Here is a 25,516-nt window from a genome sequence, read left to right as displayed (position 1 = left end):
TCTGCTTCCCTTACTCACACTCCGTTTCATGCCATTCTGCAGTGGGGAAACCACTCATTGACTCTCGGGCTGATGAGAGCTTTTTGGACTCTACCCTGGGTTCCAAGCGAGGCATCCCCACTCAGCCCCTCTCCATTCCCATAGATGTTAGCGCGCTGGACGGGCGCTCTATAGGCCGTGTCACCCACAACACTTCTTTGTCTACCTTGATGACATCCTTGTCTTCTCCCACTCCACCCAAGAATATGTGCTCCAAGTCCGAAAGGTTCTCCAAGGTCTCCTGGAGAACCAGCTGTGTGTAAACGCAGAGAAGTGCGAGTTCCATCACTCCACCATCCCTTTTTTGGGTTACACTTGCTGCAGGGAGTGTACACATGGATCCCGGTAAGATGAGAGCAGTGTTGGATTGGCTGAGAGCAGGGTGTAGCTGCAACGTTTCCTGGGGTTCGCCAACTTCTACCCCCTGTCAGCACTCACCTCGCTCAATGTTCCATTCACATGGTCTCCAGCTTCTGAATGGGACCTCAAACTTCGCTTCACCACAGCTCCCATCTTGATTCATCCTGACCCATCCCGTCAGTTTGTGGTAGAGGCCGATGCTTCAGATGTTGGAGTGGGGGCTGTCCTGTCCCAGAGTTTTGCACTGGACCTCAACTTACATCCCTGCAGCTTCTTCTCCCATCACCTCAACGCCACATAGAGGAACTACCATGTGGGGAATTGTGAATATGTTATTGGAGGAATGGAGGCACTGGATGGAGGGGGCAGACCATCCGTTCATCGTGTGGACCGACCACAAGTACCTGGAGTTTCTCCACACTGCCAAGTGCCTCAATTCCAGGGCAAGCTATATGGGCCCTGCTGTTCACATGGTTCAACTTCTCCCTCTCGTACTGGCCGGGATCCAAGGAAGTCAAGCCGGATAAGCTGTCATGCCGCTATAGCCTCACAACTACTACCCCGGAACCCGAGACCATCCTTCCCACTTCGTGCCTGGCGACGGCACTCAGCTGGGGAATAGGGAAGCAGGTCCGTGAGAGGCAGCATTCCCAGCCAAATCTCGGGGGAGCCCTGATAACCGGATGTTAGTTCCTGACGCCGTCCACTCCGTGGCCCACTCCTCCAGGCTTGCCTGCCACCCATCATCCCATCCGACCCTGGCTTTGTGCGACAACCCTTTTGGTGGCCTACCATGGTCCCTTATGTGTCTACATTCATCGGCGCTTACACAGTTTGTGCAGAGAACAAGACTCCTCGGAAAGCTCCGGCTGGTCTCCTCCAACCTCTGCCTGTCCCTCACCGTCCCTGGTCTCAGATCTCCCTGGACGTTGTCACGGGTCTTCCTCCATCTGATGGCAACACTGCCATCCTGACAATGATGGATAGGTTTTCCAAAGCCACCCACTTCATTCTTCTCCCCAAACTACTGCCAAAAAGACGGCCCCGCTCATGGTGCATCACGTCTTCCGGATCCATGGTCTACCGGTAGACCTGGTCTCTGACCGGGGTCCTCAGTTCTCGTCCCGGTTCTGGAAGGTGTTCTGCACCCTCAATGGGTCCTCGGTCAGCCTGTCCTCAAGACCACCTCCAGATATTAACGACAAGCAGACCGCCACCGGACCCCAGCTCCCCGGTATCATTCAGGGCAGAAGGTATAGCTGTCCACCCGGGATCTGCCCTTCCGGGTGGAATCCCACAAACTCTCGCCCCTGTTTATTGGCCCATTTCCCATCTCCAAAGTCATTAGCCCCTCTGCTGTTTGTCTTCTGTTGTCCCGTACCCTTGGTATACATCCTACCTTTCATGTGTCCAGAGTTTAACTCATGTCTCACAGCACTTTGTTTCCAGTACCTTTGCCCCGCCTTGCTGGATTACTGACCTCTGCCTACCCTTGACCTGCCTTTGTCCTGCCCCTGTTCAATTAATAAACTGTTGTTACTTCGACATTGTCTGCATCTGGGTTTTACATTAACTGGAAATAACAAAATGAGAGAGCAGCAGTGTGATTCGAATCAATGCACTATGTAGATAATAAGTGATATCCATATGGACTGTAGACTACACAACTGCTGTCGTCCTTACCTCCAAGCGTTTATTCAAGTTGGATGATCTTTGGATGCCAACAGTAGTCTCACCATTGGAAGACATAGCTTGGACTGTAGCCTACAAAAACCTATTACTGAACCATCAAACGCATTTTATGTGTCATCATAGTGGTCTCTGACTTGTGATCAGACTCGCTTAGGCGGAAGAAACTTAAACGTGCTTTTTTTCAATGTTGATTTGAATGTCATTGAGGGAAAAAAAATCCTCTAAATTACTTTCTGAATTTTAAAGTAATCCTCGAAGTATCTATAATCTGATGACAATATTTTTGATTGATTTTTGTAATCAGTTACTCCCCAACCCTAATAAAAGCAGATCGAGTCACAAGGCCTCATGTCTCAGTATAAGCTGAAATAAAATGGCTGTTGTTATGTTTGTTCCTTATATAATGACAAACTGGGGCATAGGTTTAACTACTTTTAATGAACATATACTTCAGCTAGAAAACTCCATGTTTAGCCATGTAAGGCATTCTTCAACCACCTGCATAGCCTGCTGGGTAACGTAGTCTAAATGTTATTAACACATAACACATCTTCTTTCCTTTAAAAGAAAACTACTTGTCTATGTAACTACACGTCACATCACATTTGTTTACTCAACCTGCATAAAATGCAATTTTCAATAACACGCATTTCTCTCCCCCAATTTTATTTTTTCAACTAAATATAGTCTGTCCAACAAAACTCTATTGTGGCTCTATTTCTTTCACAAACAAAACATTCAGTCCAGGTGCCCTTTTTATTTTTTATATATATTTTTTAGCAATTTTCAATAAGCCTTTTCGGGGCTCTGACAGTCCTTTTTGGTCGTTCTGCTGAAGTGCTTCCTGAAACAATTGGGCAGCGTTCATTGTCAGTCAGGGTGTTCTGACTGAATTGTCCATTTCTAAAGGCATTTGACCCTTCAGCAGTATCCTCCTGATGATCATCGGTCCCTTGAGTGAATGGCTGCATCCTTAGATCCACTCTGTTTCGTCTCAGTTGTGATCCATGCTCTGTTTGGATCTCATAGGATTGTGGTGCAACTTCTCTCTGCACACACCCTTGCTTTTGACTGAACTCTCTGCTAAGCCGTTGGACCTTGGGTAGTTGGGGCTGGAGGTGCTGTGTTGGAATCCCCAGTCGTTAGCGAACAATCGGAATTCAGAACTTGAGAACTGCGGATCTGTTTGCTGCTTTGGCCTGTAGGTCAAACACAGTTCACATTAAGCAGTGGTCTGGCTGATTTCCTGGTTCATTCTAGGCCAGTACATTACTTCTCGTGCTCGTCGTTTGCATTTCTCCTCACCCAAGCGGCCCTTGTGTATTTTTTGTAGCATTTCTTTGTGTAGTGTCATGGGAATGACAATCTTGTTGCCTTTGAACACTATGTCATCCACAACGGTGAGTTCTGCTCTGCACATCCAGTAATCCTGTATTTGTTGTTTTTCTGTGAGGCCATCCTATCAGTGTTGTTTCTTTCAACTGTCATTGTTTGGTCAGCTGCAGTCTCTCTTTTGATCTGCTCCATTCTCTCAGAAGACACAGGAAGTGATGCTACGATCATATCGACGTAGGCCTGAATCCCAGTGATTTTCTGTGTGTCGAAGCTCTCCTTCTCGTCGACTGCTCGAGAACGAGTGTCGGCGGCGAACATGAACTTTCCCGGGGTCATCTTCACATCATACTTTTGTAGTCTGATCAACATTCTCTGGATTCTCATTGGACAATCATTCAGTGGCTTAGACATGATTGACACCAATGGTTTGTGGTCGGTTTCTACTTCCAAATCTCGCCCGTAGACATATTGGTGAAAGCTTTCGCAAGTAAGCTGCTCGCCAGTAGTTCTTACTCTATTTGTGCATAACTTGTCTCTGCGCCTGTCAAGGCTCTGGACGCATAAGCGACGGGTTGCCATGTGTCGTCATGCTGTTGCAGAAGAACTCCTCCCAGGCCAAACTGTGACGTGTCTGCAGAAATCCTTGTGCAGTGGTTCTTCTGTGATTGTCTTCTTTAGGTTTTTGAAGCAGTTTTCCTGTTCATGGGACCATTCCCATTCATTTTTCTGTTCCAGAAGACATCTGAGTGGAGCGGACTGTGCTGACAGTTGAGGTATGCACTTTGCAAGGTAGGTGATCATGCCCATGAAGCGTCTCACATCGTCCTTGTTCTTCGGGCGCTCCGTGTTGTTGATGGCTGATGTTTTCCTCGGGTCTGGTTTGACTCCATCCTCTGAAAGTACGTCTCCCACGAAGGTAAGTGTTTTCACACCAAACTCACTTTTGTCCTTGTTTAGTTTCAGGTTGACTTTCCGTGTCAGGTCCAGCACTTGTCTCACTCTCTCATCGTGTTCTTCTCGCATCGTGTTCTTCACCTCCAGACGATGATGTCATCCATCACAGTCTCCACTCCTGGAATGTGCTCGAAGATCATGTGGATTGTCTTGTGGTAGACCTCTGGCGCTGAGAGAATCTCATATAGTAGACGAAGAAATCTGTTCCTGCCCTCAGGTGTGTGGAATGTGCATAGCCTTGAGTTTGCAGCATCTAGCTTCATTTGCCAGAATCTTGATGAGGCATCAAGCTTACTGAACCACTTTGCTTCAGCAAACTGCGACATTATCTCTTCTCTGGTTGGCAACTTGAAATGCTCTCTCTTGATTGCTTTGTTGAGATCTCTCGGGTCGAGAAATATCCTGAGATCGCCGTTCTTTTTCACCACAACAACCAGTGAGCTTCATACATTTTTGTGATGACGTCCATCTTTTCCATGCGTCCGAGTTTCACTTTGAGACTTTTCCTCAGCGCAAATGGAACTTTTCTGCATGCATGCACAACTGGAATAATTTTGTCATCAGTACATATGTTGTGTTCTCCTGGTAAACATCCAAGACACTCAAACACATCCTCATACTCAGCCAGCAGTGATTATTGGTCATTTTCAGTCTGTGATGTCACTACATACACTCTTTTCAACAAATTGAGCTTTTCACATGCATTGATTCCTATAATAGACTGTACACTCTTTTCCACAATCAGCAGCTGTGCTCTGAACTGTTTTCCTATGCAGTTCCTGTTACTATGAAGTTTCCTTTGACTGGTTCGTTATAACCAGTAACCTTAATTTTCACCGGGTGTATTTTGCTCTTCACCTTCAGTGTTTTGTAGTCATCCAGCGATAACAGGTTTACCTGTGCTCCAGTAACAAGCTTGAATGGTATTATAGATTCATTCACAGTCAATGGCACAATCCATTCAGCATTTACTGCATTGCATATTTCCACAGACTCAACAAAGAATTCTTCAATCTCCTCGACTGTGTGAACCTTTTTCTTTGTAGCCTCAGCTTTGCAGCATTTTGAGAAATTATTATTTTTCCCACAGTTGTTACATGATTTGCCGTATGCAGGGCATTTTTTTGGCTTGTGGATAAATCCACATTTTCCACGTGGTGTTTTGATATCTCTCTTTTGCTTGTTTTTGTTTTGAAAGGCGTTGTGTGTATTGCTCCTCTCTTTTTATTGAATACACTGACGTCTCTTCCCTGCACAGCTCTTTAGCTTGTGCTCTGGTGGTTTCAGCTGTTCGACACATATTCACTGCTTTATCCACTGTTAAATCTTGCTCACGCAGCAATCTCTCCTTGAGTCCATTATCAAGTATGCCACAGACTGTCCTGTCTTTCACTAGAGTCTTTCAGATTTTCAAATTCACACGTTTTGCTCAGTGTGTTCAGCTCAGCCAAAAACGGGTCAAAACTGACTCCCTGTTTTTGATCACGAGAGAAAAACTTGTATCTCTCAAACGTGACTTTTCTGGCTAGGTACAAAGTACTCCTCAAATTTAGCCATTAGCACAGTCAATGTCAAGTTTGCCTCGTCTTGCTGAAAGCTATTGTAAATGTCCAATGCATCCTCTCCAATAACATGCAGAACAATTGAAGTTTTCAATTTGTCATCATCTCCCCCTGCACCACTGGCTGCTAGGTAGATATTGAATCTCTGCTTGAAACGTTTCCAATTGTCAGCTAAATTGCCTGTTAACTGCATAGGAGTTGGAGGACTAAGCCTATCCATGACGGAGAACAGGCACAGTGTCGCTCTCGCTGCTGTCGCTAACACTGCTGTCGCTCTCTCGACTGCTGTCGCTCTCGCCGCTGTCGCTCTCGCCGCTGTCGCTCTCGCCGCTGTCGCTCTCGACGCTGTCGCTCTCGCTGCTGTCGCTCTTGCTATCGCTCTCGCTGCTGTCGCTCTCGCTGCTGTCGCTCTCGCTGCTGTCGCTCTCGCTGCTTGCTGTCGCTCTCGGTGCTGTCACTTTCGCTGCTGTCACTCTCGCTGCTGTCACTCGCGCTGCTGTCACTCTCGACTGCTGTCACTCTCGCTGCTGTCACTCTCGCTGCTGTCACTCTCACTGCTGCGGCTCGTTGCCCTCACTCTTGCAAGCTAGCATCTTTGAATACTCACTTCACTTGACTTGTGGTAGAATGTTCAATTTTCGTCGTGGAAATTTGCAGAGTTACTCCTTTCTTTTCTCTGTCTCATCATAGCGACGACCAATCTGACACCATGTTATGTTCGTTCCTTATATAATGACAAACCGGGGCGTAGGTTTAACTACTTTTAATGAAAATATACTTCAGCTAGAAAACGCCATGTTTAGCCATGCAAGGCATTCTTCAACCACCCGCATAGCCTGCTGGGTAACGTAGTCTAAATGTTATTAACACATAACAACACAGCTGTATTGCCTACATTTCAATTCTATGTTTATTCACGTGTCTCACTATTCCTTTCCTTTCCCTAAACATGCTGTTCTGTATCTTAACATGATATCAGTAGTGCAGGTGTGTGAGAAACAGAGATAAATATCAGATCCGTCTCTCTACACATGGTGGCTTCTGCCTGTCTGAACCCAGGGTCAACTCAATAACCTGGAGGTGAGGGATTGACAGGTGCAACTGAGTGACAGGTGTACAAAAGAAGAGCCGGGGTGTCAAGGTGAAGAGAGTTGGGGGCGTTTCCATGGCAACGGGGGCGGTTGAACTTGAGTTATTAACTTTAATGTTACGGGGGAGAGTCCAGCGGCTGTCATTCATTCGCTGTCAGAAGTAAAACCCCATGGGTGCGTTTCTACTTTCCTCTGCCAAGCGTTCTGGTTTAGGAGTGAAGTCACTGACCGTATGGACTTGTTGCGTTGTCAAATTCTCCTTTCACGCCTCGTTACTCTCCAATTTGACGAAGACTCCCTGAATCGTCTCCACAGTCTCAAGTTACTATGGTTCAAAGAACTGTTCTGGGTGTGGTTATCAGTGAAGGTTAGTTGCCCAAAGTAAACTTTCTAGGAAACCTTGTGTGATTTCTGTAAGAACCTGACATCCTCCAAGTCACAAATAGCCCCGTGTTGTCCACTTAACTGGTGCCCTGTGTTGTCCACTTAACTCGTGCCCTGTGTTATCCACTTAACTGGTGTTTTTCTGTCACACAAACTGGCAGACAAACTGACCCCACTTCTAACCATACGTCTTCTCTGAAAGTACTGGAGCAGTAATCACCAAATCACTGTATGGAGCTGCAGTCTTCCATCGTTGAGATATAGGCAGAATGGTGGACAGACACAGGTAGGCTTCCGACACAGTACTGCAGCAGTAATAGACCTGGGCTGGAGCACCACAGTTTAACTGTGTAATAGAGCACTCACATTATACCAGGAGAAAATAGCAGCCCAGATGTTCCCTTTTCACTTTTAACCGTTGGCTCAGCACTTTCTCATTGAGTAATGAACTACCAACAACCAACCCATTGCATAGAGAAGCAAATACAAGCTTGCTCCCACCACCAGCCCCTTCTGCTCAAGTAGGACATTATGGAGAGCCATAACAATAGTGAAGGGTAGCCATTTTCGAAAAGTGCTTACAGCCTAAAGCCCTGAGTCATAATCCAGAGTCCTGTAGCTCTCTCTCCCCCACGGACTGGGCGATTGTCGAAGAGAGAGTCTCCCCGAACCTGTGTGGAGTTCCTTTTCTCGCTCTCTTGGACTCTGTGTTATGTTAGTCTCTGGAGTAGTGTTCATTAATCACCACTAGAGCGTTTTACTGCCAGGGAAGGAGGGAGGAAGAGGAGAGTTTCTGTCCCCGTTCCAAAATATGCCGGGATTTATCATTGGCGAGTGAGGAGGCTATTCTATTAGGGCAAGGAGACGTGTTAAAGCATTAAGCCCTCATAATGCTTAACAATATTAAGGATTTATTTTCCCGCCTGCCCAAACAGCTCCCTGAGGTAGGCGCTTAGATAATGCCAGTGAAGAAAGTGCAAAACTAATGATTCTGGTCTGCTGCCATGTAGCTTACTGTAGCTCAATTGGATTTGCTGTGGCGCTTCGCTCATCAGTTTAATAAAGACCTTCCTGCTCCTTCCAAGTGACCTATCACTATCTTTAGGGACAAGGGCAGTGGATCATCTTCATGAGACCAGAGTACGATTTTAATTAACAAGATTGTATACACAGGAGGAACCTGATGTTGGATCGACACTCGTACTCCGAGAGCACTTTATGAATGTGGACCCAGTTCAGATCAGTAAATCACTACAGGACCATAACGTAGAGATTTGTTTACTGTCGAATACACCAGAGTGACAACGTACCTTCTAGGGTTCTTACTCTAGTACAATAAAATATTAAGGACTGAATTGTGGAAACCATGCATATCGAGTTAAGGTTGTAGTGGGCGGTTGTTGCTGTTGTTGTTAGTGGTGGTGCTATCTTTCCTCATTGAGAATCAAATAATACTGCTTGCTTCCCGCTCCCTCCGTTCACTACACTGGTGTCAGAAGTGGGATGGCGGCCATGGGGCCATTGGAACGCACAGCCCGGGGACGTGTGAGGAGGCTGAGGTTAGTCGAAGTGGGGGGGGGGGGGGGGGGGGCTTCCTGCTCCCTCCGTTCGCTACAATACTTATTCCACCCCTTCAAAAAGATCATCAATAATGAGAAGGAAGTTTGAATTAGTGCAGCAAGAACAATCCTAATTACCTGAATGCAGAGGAGAGGATACACTTGACTACCTCCTCTCGACTGTGAGAAACAAGATGGATGCTCTTTTGACTGTTTTCTTAGTTAAGGTTCTTACTTAAGCACCAATCCAATGTACTTGGCGTTCATTACAATGAGAAAAATGAATTGAATGTTTGTGTTTTGGGCCAGATGCTGTGTCTCTACAGGATAGGGAGCATAATCAAAGACTGAACTGATTACAGCGTGAATGGTATTAGTGCTAGCCAGCTGTAGGGCTCAAAGTGGTTGTGTTTTGTAGCCTAGCGCAGGAGGAGAAGAAGCAGCATATTGTATTTTAATACACCACATGATTTTAGCCACTCAGGCAATACTAGAGAATATTGGTTTGAATTATGAGGAAGGATAACTCTGCTGTAGTCTATCCCAACTTGGATTATTCTGGGATCGAGAAAAAAAGTGTAACGAAATGAAAACAGATGTGTTTTCTTTGAGAGCATTCTTACCACGTGTGTGCTGTGTCATTCCTGTTGAGGGCTTTTGTATTGATTCGAATCAATTTGTGTGATCAATTGCGTGACGGACCTTTTGTAATTGTACATCATGTTATCTGGACCTTAGTATATCAGTATTATCTTCCTGCGTCGGGGGGAGCAGAGAGAGAGAGAGTGGTCGAAAACGTTGCTTTTCTTCATTTCAATTCATTTGCGTTGCCGGTTGTAACACATTGGAGCGTAATTAAATGATATGGCCGGGGCATCTTCGAGCCCAGGCGTATTAGATGTGGTGCCTAATGCGAGCAGGCAAATCCAATCGCTACTATTGATCAGCCACTTGATGTTCTGTGCTGTGGCTCCCTGCACCTGACCTCCATTTCATTCTCAAGTCATTACAGTCGCCGGGCAGAATTTAGTGTGGCTGCCGGCTATCCAATGATACATACAGAAAGAGGGGAAGGAGGGGGAGTCGTCGGTCGCCCTTTCTCCCTCACAGGTTCAGATCAATGAGGTTGGCTAATGGCTACATGCTAAATATACCCTTCCACTGCAGGCAGAACAGGAGCATCAGTTAGCGCTGCGTCAGTTTTATTCCGCCCCGTCCCATAGGGTTTGAGCCGGTGAAATGTGGCAGACATTTTGGAGCCAGTAGTAGTTACTTATCAATAAGGAACAGATTGGATGAGGGTGGAGATGGGGGGTGTGTGCAGAAGGGAAGTCACAGAGAGAGAGAAAGATATTATTTACAGTTCCCATTTAAAGAGTTGAGAGTTTGAGACTTTTAGCCCTGGTCGGACAATGTTAAACAATATGATGAGTGGGAAATCGAGGAGGTTGGATTGGACTGTATTGGGGTGGAGGGGTGGGGGGTGATAGGCCCATTAACCATCCAGGTTTAGGGTTGCTCCGAGAGGGCAGTTGCCCGGACCAGACATGCATAATCAATAGGATCAGAGCAGAATATCAATTTGTCTGTGGATATAGACTGAAGAACCTTACACAAGAGAACACTCTCCACGACAAAGCTGCCTGTTTTCCATTGCTGGTGGTCGTGGTACAGACTAGGCAAGTAGCCACAGGACTACAGATGTCCACATGGGGGGAAACTGCAGAACTTGGTCTACTAGTCCATTTAAAAAACAACTAAAGCCCTTACAACTGACAGCAATGCAATCTTCACTTGTTTATTTGAGGACAAGAACCTTCCGTAAGAAACAAACAGAGACTACTAGATGAACAGAGAGCAAATCTTCAACACTGTCCTCTCCTGTTGTTCCAAACCTTCAACACTGTCCTCTCCTGTTGTTCCAAACCTTCAACACTGTCATCTCCTGTTGTTCCAGTTTCAACACTGTCCTATCCTGTTGTTCCAAAGTGTCAACACTGTCCTCTCCTTTTGTTCCAAATCTTCAACACTGTCCTCTCCTGTTGTTCCAAATCTTCAACATTATCCTCTCCTGTTGTTCCAAATCTTCAACATTGTCCTCTCCTGTTGTTCCAAAGCTTCAACACTGTCCTCTCCTTGTGTTCCAGTTTCAACACTGTCCTCTCCTGTTGTTCCAAATCTTCAACACTGTCCTCTCCTGTTGTTCCAAAGCTTCAATACTGTCCTCTCCTGTTGTTCCAAAGCTTCAACACTGTCCTCTCCTGTTGTTCCAAATCTTCAACACTCTCCTCTCCTGTTGTTCCAATTTCAACACTGTCCTCTCCTGTTGTTCCAAAGTGTCAACACTGTCCTCTCCTTTTGTTCCAAATTTTCAACACTGTCCTCTCCTGTTGTTCCAAAGCTTCAACAGTGTCCTCTCCTGTTGTTCCAAATCTTCAACATTGTCCTCTCCTGTTGTTCCAAAGCTTCAACACTGTCCTCTCCTTTTGTTCCAGTTTCAACACTGTCCTCTCCTGTTGTTCCAAATATTCAACACTGTCCTCTCCTGTTGTTCCAAAGCTTCAATACTGTCCTCTCCTGTTGTTCGAAAGCTTCAACACTGTCCTCTCCTGTTGTTCCAAAGCTTCAATACTGTCCTCTCCTGTTGTTCCAAAGCTTCAACACTGTCCTCTCCTGTTGTTCTAGTTTCAACACTGTCCTCTCCTTTTGTGTCAATGCCTCAAACCTGTCCTCTCATGTTGTGCCAATGCCTCAACCCTGTCCTCTCCTGTTGTGCCAATGCCTCAACCCTGTCCTATCCTGTTGTGCCAATGTATCAACCCTGTCCTCTCCTTTTGTGCCAATGCCTCAAACCTGTCCTCTCATGTTGTGCCAATGCCTCAACCCTGTCCTCTCCTGTTGTGCCAATGCATCAACCCTGTCCTCTCCTTTTGTTCCAAAGCTTCATCACCGTCCTCTCCTGTTGTTCCAAATCTTCAACACTGTCATCTCCTGTTGTTCCAAAGCTTCAATACTGTCCTCTCCTTTTGTTCCAAAGCTTCAACACCGTCCTATCCTGTTGTTCCAAACCTTCAACCCTGTCCTCTTCTTTTGTTCCAAAGCTTCATCACCGTCCTCTCCTGTTGTTCCAAATCTTCAAAACTGTCCTCTCCTGTTGTTCCAAAGCTTCAACACCGTCCTCTCCTGTTGTTCCAAAGCTTCAACACTGTCCTCTCCTTTTGTTCCAGTGTCAACACTGTCCTCTCCTGTTATTCCAAATCTTCAACAGTGTCCTCTCCTGTTGTTCCAAAGCTTCAATACTGTCCTCTCCTTTTGTTCCAAAGCTTCAACACCGTCCTATCCTGTTGTTCCAAACCTTCAACCCTGTCCTCTTCTTTTGTTCCAAAGCTTCATCACCGTCCTCTCCTGTTGTTCCAAATCTTCAAAACTGTCCTCTCCTGTTGTTCCAAAGCTTCAACACCGTCCTCTCCTGTTGTTCCAAAGCTTCAACACTGTCCTCTCCTTTTGTTTCAGTGTCAACACTGTCCTCTCCTGTTGTTCCAAAGCTTCAACATTGTCCTCTCCTGTTGTTCCAAACCTTCAACACTGTCCTCTCCTTTTGTTCCAAAGCTTCAACACTGTCCTCTCCTGTTGTTCCAGTTTCAACACTGTCCTCTCCTGTTGTTCCAAATCTTCAACACTGTCCTTACCCCGGTTATAGACTGTTCTCTCTTCTACCGCATGGCAAGAGGTACCGGAGTGCCAAGTCTAGGACAAGAATGCTTCTCAACAGTTTTTACCCCCAAGCCATAAGACTCCTGAACAGGTAATCAAATGGCTACCCGGACTATTTGCATTGTGTGCTCCCACCCTCCCAACTCCTCTTTTACGCTGCTGCTACTCTCTGTTTATCATATATGCACAGTCACTTTAACTATACATTCATGTACATACTACCTCAATTGGCCCGACCAACCAGTGCTCCCCACACATTGGCTAACCGGGCTATCTGCATTGTGTCCCACCACCCACTAGCCCCTCTTTACTCTACTGCTACTCTCTGTTCATCATATATGCATAGTCACTTTAACCATATCTACAAGTACATACTACCTCAATCAGCCTGACTAACCGGTGTCTGTATGTAGCCTCGCTACTGTATATAGCCTCGCCACTGTATATAGCCTCGTTACTGTTATAGCCTCGTTACTGTTATAGCCTCGCTACTGTTTTTCACTGTCTTTTTACTGTTGTTTTTATTTCTTTACTTACCTATTGTTCACCTAATACCTTTTTTGCACTATTGGTTAGAGCCTGTAAGTAAGCATTTCACTGTAAGGTCTACACCTGTTGTATTTGGCACACGTGACAAATAAACATTGATTTGATTTGAAATGCCTCAACCCTGTCCTCTCCTGTTGTGCCAATGCCTGAAACCTGTCCTCTCCTGTTGTGCCAATGCCTCAACCCTGTCCTCTCCTGTTGTGCCAATGCATCAACCCTGTCCTCTCCCTTTGTGCCAATGCCTCAAACCTGTCCTCTCCTGTTGTGCCAATGCATCAACCCTGTCCTCTCCTTTTGTGCCAATGCCTCAACCCTGTCCTCTCCTGTTGTGCCAATGCATCAACCCTGTCCACTCCTTTTGTGCCAATGCCTCAAACCTGTCCTCTCCTGTTGTGCCAATGCCTCAACCCTGTCCTCTCCTGTTGTGCCAATGCCTCAAACCTGTCCTCTCCTGTTGTGCCAATGCCTCAAACCTGTCCTCTCCTGTTGTGCCAATGCCTCAAACCTGTCCTCTCCTGTTATTCTAAAGCTTCAATACTGTCCACTCCTGTTGCTGCAGTATTGAACACTGCCCTCTCCTGTTGCTACAGTGTTGAACACAGTCCTCTCCTGTTGCTGCAGTTTTGAACACTGCCCTCTCCTGTTGCTAGAGTGTTGAACACAGTCCTCTCCTGTTGCTACAGTTTTGAACACTGCCCTCTCCTGTTGCTACAGTTTTGAACACTGCCCTCTCATGTTGCTAGAGTGTTGAACACAGTCCTCTCCTGTTGCTAGTGTTGAACACTGTCCTCTCCTGTTGCTACAGTGTTGAACACTGTCCTCTCCTGTTGCTACAGTGTTGCCCATTGTTGGAAACAATGGGAGGGAAACAACGCTGCTAGAGGTCAAGATAAACAGGAGACCAGGAGCGAGATGAGCTGGAGGAGGAGGTGGAGGAGGACAGGGGGAACAAGAAAAGGGAAGAGGAGAGGAGGATAGCCAAACAAAGAAGACAGGCAGGACCAGATGACGAGAGGGTGGCCAACCCAGTAAGAAGATAAGGAAAGGGAGAGAAGTAAGAGAAGGGAGAGAAGGGAGGAATGGGAGAGAAGGGAGGAAAGGGTTATGAAGGAGAGAAGGGAGGAATGGGAGAGAAGGGAGGAAAGGGTTATGAAGGAGAGAAGGGAGGAAAGGGAGTAAAGGGACAGCAGGGAGGAAAGGCAGAGAAGAGAGGAAAGGGAGATGAGGGAGAGAAGGGAGGAATAGGAGAGAAGGGAGATGAGGGAAAGAAGGGATGAAAGGGAGATGAGGGAGAGAAAGGAGGAATAGGAGAGAAGGGAGGAAAGGGATATGGGGGAGAGAAGGGAGGAAAGGGAGATGAGGGAGATAAGGGAGTGAAGGGGAGAAGGAAAGAAAGGGAGCAAAGGGAGAGAAGGGGGTGAAGGGGAGAAGGAAGGAAAGGGAGGAAAGGGAGAGAAGGGAGTGGAGGGGAGAAGGAAGGAAAGGGAGGAAAGGGAGGAAATGGAGAGCAGGGAGTGAAGGGGAGAAGGAAGGAAAGGGAGAGAAGGGAGTGAATGGGAGAAGGAAAGAGAGGGACGAAAGGGAGAGAACGGAGTGAAGGGGAGAAGGATGGAAAGGGAGGAAAGGAAGGAAATGGAGAGAAGGGAGTGAAGGGGAGAAGGAAGGAAAGGGAGGAAAGGGAGAGAAGGGAGTGAAAGGGAGAAGGAAGGATAGGAAGGAAAGGGAGAGAAGGGAGTGAAGGGGAGAAGGAAGGAAAGGGAGGAAATGGAGAGCAGGGAGTGAAGGGGAGAAGGAAGGATAGGGAGCAAAGGGAGAGAAGGGAGTGAAGGGGAGAAGGAAGGAAAGGGACAAAAGGGACGAAAGGGAGAGAAGGGAGTGAAGGGGAGAAGGAAGGAAAGGGACGAAAGGGAGGAAATGGAGAGAAGGGAGTGAAGGGGAGAAGGGAGGAAAGGGAGGAAAGGGAGAGAAGGGAGTGAAGGGGAGAAGGAAGGAAAGGGACGAAAGGGAGAGAAGGGAGTGAAGGGGAGAAGGATGGAAAGGGAGGAAAGGGAGAAAATGGAGAGAAGGGAGTGAAGGGGAGAAAGAAGGAAAAAGGGGGGAAATGGAGAGCAGGGAGTGAAGGGGAGAAGGAAGGAAAGGGAGCAAAGGGAGAGAAGGGAGTGAAGGGGAGAAGGAAGGAAAGGGACGAAAGGGAGAGAAGGGAGTGAAGGGGAGAAGGAAGGAAAGGGACGAAAGGGAGAGAAGGGAGTGAAGGGGAGAAGGATGGAAAGGGAGGAAATGGAGAGAAGGGAGTGAAGGGGAGAAGGAAGGAAAGGGAGGAAAGGGAGAGAAGGGAGTGAAGGGGAGAAGGAAGGAAAGGGAGGAAATGGAGAGCAGGGAGTGAAGGGGAGAAGGAAGGAAAAGAGGAAAGGGAGAGAAGGGAGTGAAGGCGAGAAGGAAGGAAAGGGAGAGAATGGAGTGAATGGGAGAAGGAAGGATAGGAAGGAAAGAGAGAGAAGGGAGTGAAGGGGAGAAGGAAGGAAAGGTAGGAAAGGGAGAGAAGGGAGTGAAGGGGAGAAGGGAGAGAAGGGAGTGAAGGGAGAAAAGGGAGAGAAGGGAGAGAAGGTAGGAAAGGGAGATGAGGGAGGGGTTACTGTAGGTGTTACAGAGACTTCATCTTGTTGGTCTCAGACAAGAAGACAATGGCCATAACTAGGTCCTTGATATAAATGAATCACCAAAAATATGTTGTTTTTTTTGTGAGAATTTAGGATGCTCACATGAGCACCACAAGGCCTGGCTTTACCCATGTTCTGCCGAGGTATGCCAGCACACAGCTTTCATCTAGTACAGTAGCTATGTTGGTCTACTGTACAACATGTAGGCAGGTTGCTTAGGATTCAAAGCTTCAATCTTCAAACCAACTATTGAGAAAAAGTAAGGCAGAGAGAGAGATATGTATATACTATATATATATAGAGAGAGAGGGGGAGAAATAGTAAAAGGGAGTAAGCTATACAATATGTGAGAAGTCCGAGATAAAAGTGAAGAGACTTTATGTGTATGGGTGTAGGGATGTCCTTGCATGGATGCATGTGTGCATGAATGTGGAATGGATGTGTGTGTGTTTGTGTGTGTATGTAAATGTGTGTGTACGTGCATGTATGTGATTGCATGTGCATGTGTGTGAATGCATGTGCATGTGTGTGAATGCATGTGCATGTGTGTGAATGCATGTGCTTTCCACTTCTTTCTCTGTACAGGCAGAACAAAATAGAACTGTACATTACGAGAGCTCATTGGACGCAGACCTCATAATTCGTCACAGAAATCCCCCTTCATGCAAGATGAATGTCCCTCTAAAAGCTTCCACTGTGAAAGGTTATGAATGGGCTTTAATATAGCTTTGCCTAGAGGATAGGAAACTCATTCCTGTTGGTATACCTACTCCTTTCTCTTTTTCATTCTCTCGCTCTCACTCTCTCTCGATCTCTCGCTCCCTTTTCTTGCCCTCCATTTCTAGCACTTTCTCCCGCTCGTTCTCTCCCTCTCTCTCCCTATCTCCTCTCCCTCCTCCGAGGCATGCATCGTAAGCAATGGTACGCGTTCACATAATGGAAGGCGATAACACATCAGAATTATACTGTGGAAAGAGTGCTTTCATTTGTCTAACACTCACAGGGCGTGCACTCTGAAATGGGGTTGGGGAAATTAAAGGGATTCTTCACATGGAAAATAGATCATTATGAAAATTAATGCGTAGCATTTCGGACACACTCATTTTATAATTGCATGTCCATGTCCTCTCAGCTGCTAGTGCTTCAAATGGACAGAAAGGGGAAACATATTTGGCTACAGTCCCGGAGACATTACAAATATCCAGTGTTAAGACATGGTTCAGGCCTCAAATGGAACAAGAATAAAGGAGGATGAAATGTACCTGTGTGTGTGTGTGTGTGTGTGTGTGTGTGTGTGTGTGTGTGTGTGTGTGTGTGTGTGTGTGTGTGTGTGTGTGTGTGTGTGTGTGTGTGTGTGTGTGTGTACCAATGATGTACACTGAGTATACCAAACATCTACGCATAGTCACTTTAATGAACTAATCATACATGTACTGTACATATTACCTCAAATAGCCCAACTAACCGGTGCACCCGCACATTGACGAGGTACCGGTACCACCTGTAAATAGCCTCGCTACTGCTCATTTTTAATGTTTTTTTTTTAAACTCTCTTTACTTATCTCTTGTTTACCTAAGAAAAAGTTTTTACTTAAAACTTCTTGGTGACAGGGGGCAATATTTTCACGTCCGGATGAAATGCATGCCCAAATTCAACTGCCTGCTACTCATCCCCAGAAGATAAGATATGCATATTATTAGTATATTTGGATAGATAACACTCTGAAGTTTCAGAAACTGTTTGAATCATGTCTGTGAGTATAACAGAATGTATGTAGCAGGCGAAACCCCGGGGAAAAAACATTCCGATAATTTTTTTGAGGTCACTCTCTTTTCAATGGTTTTCATTGGGAATCCAGATTTCTAAGGGACCTTCTTGCAGTTCCTACCGCTTCCACTGGATGTCACCAGTCTTTAGAAATTGGTTGAGGTTTTTCCTTTGTGTAATGAAGAAATAGCCCTGTTCAAAACGAGGGTCACTTCAAGTGTACTGTTAGATAGAGGCGCGTGACCAGAAAGGTAGCGTCAGTTTGTTTTCTTCCTGTATTGAACACAGATCATCCCGTCTTCAATTTAATCGATTATTTACTTTAAAAAATACCTAAAGTTCTATTACAAAAGTAGTTTGAAATGTTGTGGCAAAGTTTACAGGTAACTTTTGAGATATTTTGTAGTCACGTTGCGCAAGCTGGAACCGGTGTTTTTATCTGGATCAAACGCGCCAAATAAATTGACATTTTGGATATATATCGACGGATTTAATCGAACAAAAGGACCATTTGTGATGTTTATGGGACATATTGGAGTGCCATCAAAAGAAGCTCGTCAAAGGTAAGGCATGATTTATATTTTTATTTCTGCGTTTTGTGTCGCGCCTGCAGGGTTGAAATATGTTTTCTCTCTTTGTTTACGGAGGTGCTACTCTCAGATAATAGCATCGTTTGCTTTCGTCGAAAAGCCTTTTTTAAATCTGACATGTTGGCCAGATTCTTTAATTTGGTATCTTACATGTGTGATTTCATGAAAGTTCGATTTTTATAGTAATTTATTTGAATTTGGAGCTCTACATAGCGTATGTGGGACGCTCTACATAGCGTCCCACATATCCCAGAGAGGTTTTTTAAGTATGTTTTTGTTCTACTAGGGACAGTAGCAGAACTTTCTAAAAAATGTACTTAAAGGAACATGTTTTTATATGTTTATACATTTTTTATGTTTACTTTTAGCACCCATGATATAGTTTAAAGCGTGCATTAAAGTCTCTGTAATAGAATAAACGTGGGGGAAAAAAATGCATTTTTATAACGGTGGGGAAGTGCCAAGATGGAGGTGTGCGGGCTTCAAAACAGTGCCCCTCTCTGTAAGTCATCTAGTGTATATATAAATCATTGGTAAGTACCTACGTGTGCACCTGCAAGTGTGTATGTATGTGAGGGGGGAAGAGATGAGTCAAAGAGTGTCAGAGTATGGCTGTGAGAGTGTTTCTACAGTCTCTAGGCTATCAAAGTATGGCTGTGGGAGTGATTCGACTGTCTCTATATTTTAATGCATACTTTTAAAATATATCGTACATACTTTCAAAATATTTCATACATGCTAAACGTAAATATTAAACATGTAAAAATATAAAAAGACAGAGATAGTAAATTCACCCCAACAAACATACTCTGATATAGAGACAGTAGAATCACCCCCACAACCATAGTATGATCAGAGTATGGCTGTGGGGGTGATTCTACTGTCTCTATATCAGAGTATGGCTGTGATGGTGATTCTACTGTCTCTATATCAGAGTATGGCTGTGAGGGTGATTCTACTGTCTCTATATCAGAGTATGGCTGTGAGGGTGATTCTACTGTCTCTATATCAGAGTATGGCTGTGAGGGTGATTCTACTGTCTCTATATCAGAGTATGGCTGTGAGGGTGATTCTACTGTCTCTGTATCAGAGTATGGCTGTGGGGGTGATTCTACTGTCTCTATATCAGAGTATGGCTGTGGGGGTGATTCTACTGTCTCTATATCAGAGTATGGCTGTGGGGGTGATTCTACTGTCTCTATATCAGAGTATGGCTGTGGGGGAGGTTCTACTGTCTCTATATCAGAGTATGGCTGTGGGGGTGATTCTACTGTCTCTATATCAGAGTATGGCTGTGGGGGTGATTCTACTGTCTCTGTATGTTTTAGAGTATGGCTGTGGGGGAGGTTCTACTGTCTCTGTATGTATCAGAGTATGGCTGTGAGGGTGATTCTACTGTCTCTATATCAGAGTATGGCTGTGAGGGTGATTCTACTGTCTCTGTATGTATCAGAGTATGGCTGTGAGGGTGATTCTACTGTCTCTATATCAGAGTATGGCTGTGGGGGTGATTCTACTGTCTCTATATCAGAGTATGGCTGTGAGGGTGATTCTACTGTCTCTGTATGTATCAGAGTATGGCTGTGAGGGTGATTCTACTGTCTCTATATCAGAGTATGGCTGTGAGGGTGATTCTACAGTATGTCTCTAGTCATTCCCACTGCCGCTCAGCAGCTAATACACTCACTACATCAACATTTTAAGGTTATTGCATCTCATCTGTGTAGAAAACCCCTTTCCTCCTCATTTCTCAAGCCGATGGAGCCCATGGAAAGCAGCAGTCATTCCACCTTCCTGTCGGTGGTCGGGAGGAGGGCGATATGTTAGCAGCCAGCATGTCCGCCACGCTCCCTCTGATATAGAGACAGTAGAATCACCCCCACAACCATAGTATGATCAGAGTATGGCTGTGAGGGTGATTCTACTGTCTCTATATCAGAGTATGGCTGTGATGGTGATTCTACTGTCTCTATATCAGAGTATGGCTGTGAGGGTGATTCTACTGTCTCTATATCAGAGTATGGCTGTGAGGGTGATTCTACTGTCTCTGTATCAGAGTATGGCTGTGGGGGTGATTCTACTGTCTCTATATCAGAGTATGGCTGTGGGGGTGATTCTACTGTCTCTATATCAGAGTATGGCTGTGGGGGAGGTTCTACTGTCTCTATATCAGAGTATGGCTGTGGGGGTGATTATACTGTCTCTATATCAGAGTATGGCTGTGGGGGTGATTCTACTGTCTCTGTATGTATCAGAGTATGGCTGTGGGGGAGGTTCTACTGTCTCTGTATGTATCAGAGTATGGCTGTGAGGGTGATTCTACTGTCTCTATATCAGAGTATGGCTGTGAGGGTGATTCTACTGTCTCTGTATGTATCAGAGTATGGCTGTGAGGGTGATTCTACTGTCTCTATATCAGAGTATGGCTGTGGGGGTGATTCTACTGTCTCTATATCAGAGTATGGCTGTGAGGGTGATTCTCCTGTCTCTGTATGTATCAGAGTATGGCTGTGAGGGTGATTCTACTGTCTCTATATCAGAGTATGGCTGTGAGGGTGATTCTACAGTATGTCTCTAGTCATTCCCACTGCCGCTCAGCAGCTAATACACTCACTACATCAACATTATAAGGTCATTGCATCTCATCTGTGTAGAAAACCCCTTTCCTCCTCATTTCTCAAGCCGATGGAGCCCATGGAAAGCAGCAGTCATTCCACCTTCCTGTCGGTGGTCGGGAGGAGGGCGATATGTTAGCAGCCAGCATGTCCGCCACGCTCCCGGGCCTGGCCTAGCCGCTTCAGCAGAACAGGGGGGTAACAGAAAGGGCTGTTCGCAAGGCGAGATGCAGCCTGCCTGAACACTAATCGAGGACTGTGAATGTGATTGCACGTTAAAGCCCGATTAGACCCAGCCAGGGATGGTGTTTTGGGGGGGGGGGGGGGACAGAGGCTAGCTCCATGATGATGAATAGATCAGGATTTAGGGCTGGGAGACGTCAGTCAGCTAGGCAGGGAGACTAGCGGCTAGGGGGAAGTGGAGGGAGTGAGGGGGCTCTGTGGCCGCGGCGGTTCTCTCTGTGGCCGTGGCTCAATAATCGATGCAGGCTGTTTGACTGGGGGTCAGCACAAGGCTGTGATCTCTCCCCAGCAGTCGTTAAAATCCATCACGCCCACAGCGGATACAGACTGAGATGTATAGCCGATAGGGCTTCATGAGAGAAATCTGCTGGTTGAATAAGGATCCCGCATCGATCCGGCCTCACCTCTCCATAACCCTTGAACTCTGGCCTCTATCACTCAGGGCAAACGAGTTTAGAAGGGTGATAGTACATTGAATAAGGGAGCATTCACACCAAATTGATTTGGAGCGGTTAGGTGCTTTTCCCCCTAAGTTGAGTTTGTTTGTACTAGTGTGAACACTCTGTCCGCACTCAGGAGGAGCGATTTAAACAATTCAGCGTGGTATGCTCTAAAAGGGGGGTCTGATTCCATTCGACTAAACATTGCGCCGTGGTACGCTCTAAAAGGGTGGTCTGATTTCATTCGACTAAATAATGCACCGTGGTTCACTCTAAAAAGGTGGTCTGATTTCATTCGACTAAACAATGCACCGTGGTTCACTCTAAAAAGGTGGTCTGATTTCATTCGACTAAACAATGCACCGTGGTTCACTCTAAAAAGGTGGTCTAATTTCATTCGAATAAACAATGCACCGTGGTTCACTCTAAAAAGGTGGTCTAATTTCATTCGACTAAACAATGCGCCGTGGTTCACTCTAAAAGGGTGGTCTGATTTCATTCGACTAAACAATGCACCGTGGTTCACTCTAAAACGGTGGTCTGAATCCATTCGACTAAACAATGCACCGTGGTTCATCCTAAAATTATCCCAGAAACCCTAGACCCACTCCAATTTGCATTCCTCCCTAACAGATCCACAGATGACGCAATCTCTATTGCACTCCACACTGCCCTTTCCCACCTGGACAACAGGAACACCTATGTGAGAATGCTATTCATTGACTTCAGTTCAGCGTTCAACACCATAGTGCCCTCAAAGCTCATCACTAAGCTAAGGACCCTGGGACTAAACAACTCCCTGTGCAACTGGATCCTGGACTCCGCCCCCAGGTGCTAAGGGTAGGTAACAACACATTCGCCACGCTCCTCAACACAGGGGTCCCTCAGGGGTGTATGCTCAGTCCCCTCCTGTACTCCCTGTACACTCATGACTGCACGGCCAGGCACAACTCCAACACCATCATTAAGTTTGCTGATGACACAACAGTGGTAGGCCTGATCACAGACAACAACGAGACAGTCTATAGGGAGGAGGTCAGAGACCTGGCCTTGTGGTTCCAGGACAACAACCTCTCCCTCAACGTGATCAAGACAAAGGAGATTATTGTAGACTACAGGAAAAATAGGACTGAGCACGCCCCCAATCTCATCGACGTTGCTGCAGTGGAGCAGGTTGAGAGCTTCAAGTTCCTTGGTGTCCACTTCACCAACAAACTAACATGGTCCAAGCACACCAAGACAGTCGTGAAGAGGGCACGACAAAACCTATTCCCCCTCAGGAGACTGAAAAGACTTAGCATGGGTCCTCAGATCCTCAAAAGGTTCTGCAGCTGCACCATCGAGAGCATCGAGAGCATTGAGCACTGGTTGCATCACTACCTGATATGGCAACTGCTCAGCCTCTCACCGCAAGGCACTACAGAGGGTAGTGTGCACAGCCCAGTCACTGAGGCCAAGCTTCCTGCCACTACAGAGAGTAGTGTGTACAGCCCATTACTGAGGCCAAGCTTCCTGCCATCCAGGACCTCTACACCAGGTGGTGTCAGAGGAAGGCCCTAAAATTGTCAAAGACTCCACCCACCCTAGTCATAGACTCTCCTCTCTGTTCCCACACGGCAAGCGGTACCCGAGCACCAAGTCTTGGTCCAAGAGGCTTCTACCCCCAAGCCATAAGACTCCTGAGCATCTAATCAAATGGCTACCGAGACTATTTGCTGTTGTTATCATTTATTCATAGTCACTTTAATAACTCTACCTACATGTACATATTACCTCAACTAAACTGTGCCCCCGCATATTGACTATGTACCGGTACCCCCCTGTATATAGTCTTGCTGTTGTTATTTTACTGCTGCTCTTTAATTACTTGTTACTTTTATTTATTTTCTTTTTTTAAACTGCATTGTTGGTTAGGGGCTCGTAAGTAAGCATTTCACTGTAAGGTCGTATACCTGTCGTATTCGGCGCATGTGACTAATAAAATGTTATTTGATTTGTGTAGCAGCACATTTATAAACTCATTTGATGCAACCGGGCACAGTCAGAAGAGGACTGGCAACCCCTTAGAGCCTGGTTCCTCTATAGTTCTTCCTAGGTTCCGGCCTTTCTAGGGAGTTTTTCCTAGCCACTGGGCTTCTACATCTGCATTGCTTGCTGTTTGGGGTTTTCGGCTGGTTTTCTGTACAGCACTTTGTGACATCGGCTAACGTAAAAAGGGCTTTAAAATACATTTGATAGATTGATTGAGATTAGGGGAGATCGGGATATAGGCTACTGAATTGCTCTGTTTCCTCCCATATGTTGTTGGAAGACCAAATGGAAAGTAATATGAAGTGTGGGATACATGGCTAGTTTTTTTAATCTGAATCAAACAATAGCTCACAAGTGTGTGAAAACGCACTAAGAGGATGTATCGAAAATGGCTATTTATCAAAAGGATGACATTTCCTCTCAGTTCTATTTCCCTGTTGATGTGGGTTTGGATGGGGACACGTTTGTGTTGAAGCACAGATATTTTGAACCACTGATTATTACACAAACACTGCCTGGTGCAATTAGCACAGCAAGCAGTGTCAAACACCGCAACACAAACACACACTCTGGTTGCTGCTCTCTCACTCTCTATCTCTCTCTCTCTCTCTCTCTCTCACTCTCTCTCTCTCTCTCTATGTCTGTCTGTCTGTCTGTCTGTCTGTCTGTCTGTCTGTCTGTCTGTCTTTCCCTCCCTCCCTCCCTCCCTCCCTCCCTCCCTCCCTCCCTCCCTCCCTCCCTCCCTCCCTCCCTCCCTCCCTCCCTCCCTCCCTCCCTCCCTCCCTCATTCTTATCCTCTCACTCTCATTCTCTCTCTCTCATTATCTCATTCTCTCTCTCTCATTCTCTTTCTCACTCTCTCTCTCTCAAGCTCTCACTCCCTCTGTATCTCTCTCTCTCTCTCTCTCTCTCCCTCTCTCATTGCTCTCTATCTAGCTCCCCATATCCCCTCTCTCTCTCTCCCTCCCCTCTCCCCTCTCTCTCCCCTCTCCTCTCTCTCTCTCTCTCTCTCTCTCTCTCTCTCTCTCTCTCTCTCTCTCTCTCTCTCTCTCATTATCTCTCTCACTCCCTACATCCACTCTTCCTCCCCTCTCCCTCCTCTCTCTCCTGTCTCTCTCCCCTCTCTCTCCCTCTCTCGCTACCTCTCTCTCATTCTCTCTCTCTCTCCCCTCTCCCTCCTCTCTCCCCTCTCACCTCTCTCTACCGCTCCCTCTCTCCCCCTCCCTCTCTCCCTTCTCCCTCTCACCTCTCTCTCTCTCTGTGTTTGTGCGTGTAGCATGTGCATGTGTATTTGTGTTTGAAGAAGAGTGTTTCTTGACAATAATATAACAAGGACTGGTATACATACAATTTTAATCTGATACTGAGAGTCCTATATGGTGATTAGTGGACTGCACGGGTAAATGTGCAATGAAATCAATAATATTCTCAACTTCTCTATCTAACTTGATTTTTGTGATTAGGAGGAATGCCTTATGGTGCAAAGAGACAGTGACAGATGAGTGAACTGACGTTATAAAATATTAGCACAATTCTTTCTCTGCCAAAGCAGTAGCTCAAATGAATAGATTGTGGTCTGTCTCTCCTCTCGGTGCTCCGTGGAGGTGGAATGGGTAATGTCTGTGCCAGTGGAGACTAGAGATTCATTACGCTCTGTTCTGTCTGGCAGTGAGAAGCAATCAGTTCTGATACACTGAATGAGTGATAGAAGACCCTGCAATAATGGAAGAGACCTAAGAGCACCTAACATTACACTGGGAGAAGAGAGGAAATAACATTTGTTTTGTCTATTTCAGATCAATTTGTTACCTTTGTTTCTAAACCCCTAGGTCAGATCTGGGAGGATGGTAAAAGTTAAATGAATGGCAACATTAATTCAAAACCTATGTTGTTGATGTACACTTTTCATATTCATACACACTGACAATAACTG

At 46.0% G+C, this 25,516-nt stretch overlaps 1 long non-coding RNA gene across 1 annotated transcript in view; it reads left to right on the top strand.

The window, feature by feature from the left end:
• LOC149971787 (uncharacterized) overlaps positions 1-25,516 on the top strand; it is a 547,180-nt gene that overhangs the window by 216,426 nt on the left and 305,238 nt on the right. The window lies entirely within an intron of this gene.

Source organism: Oncorhynchus mykiss, chromosome 25 (assembly GCF_057628025.1).
Source record: "Oncorhynchus mykiss isolate SJ-2025 chromosome 25, ASM5762802v1, whole genome shotgun sequence".
Taxonomy (NCBI): Eukaryota; Metazoa; Chordata; class Actinopteri; order Salmoniformes; family Salmonidae; genus Oncorhynchus; species Oncorhynchus mykiss.
Note: the sequence above shows the minus strand (reverse complement) of the source record. Positions and strands in the feature narration are given on the sequence as shown.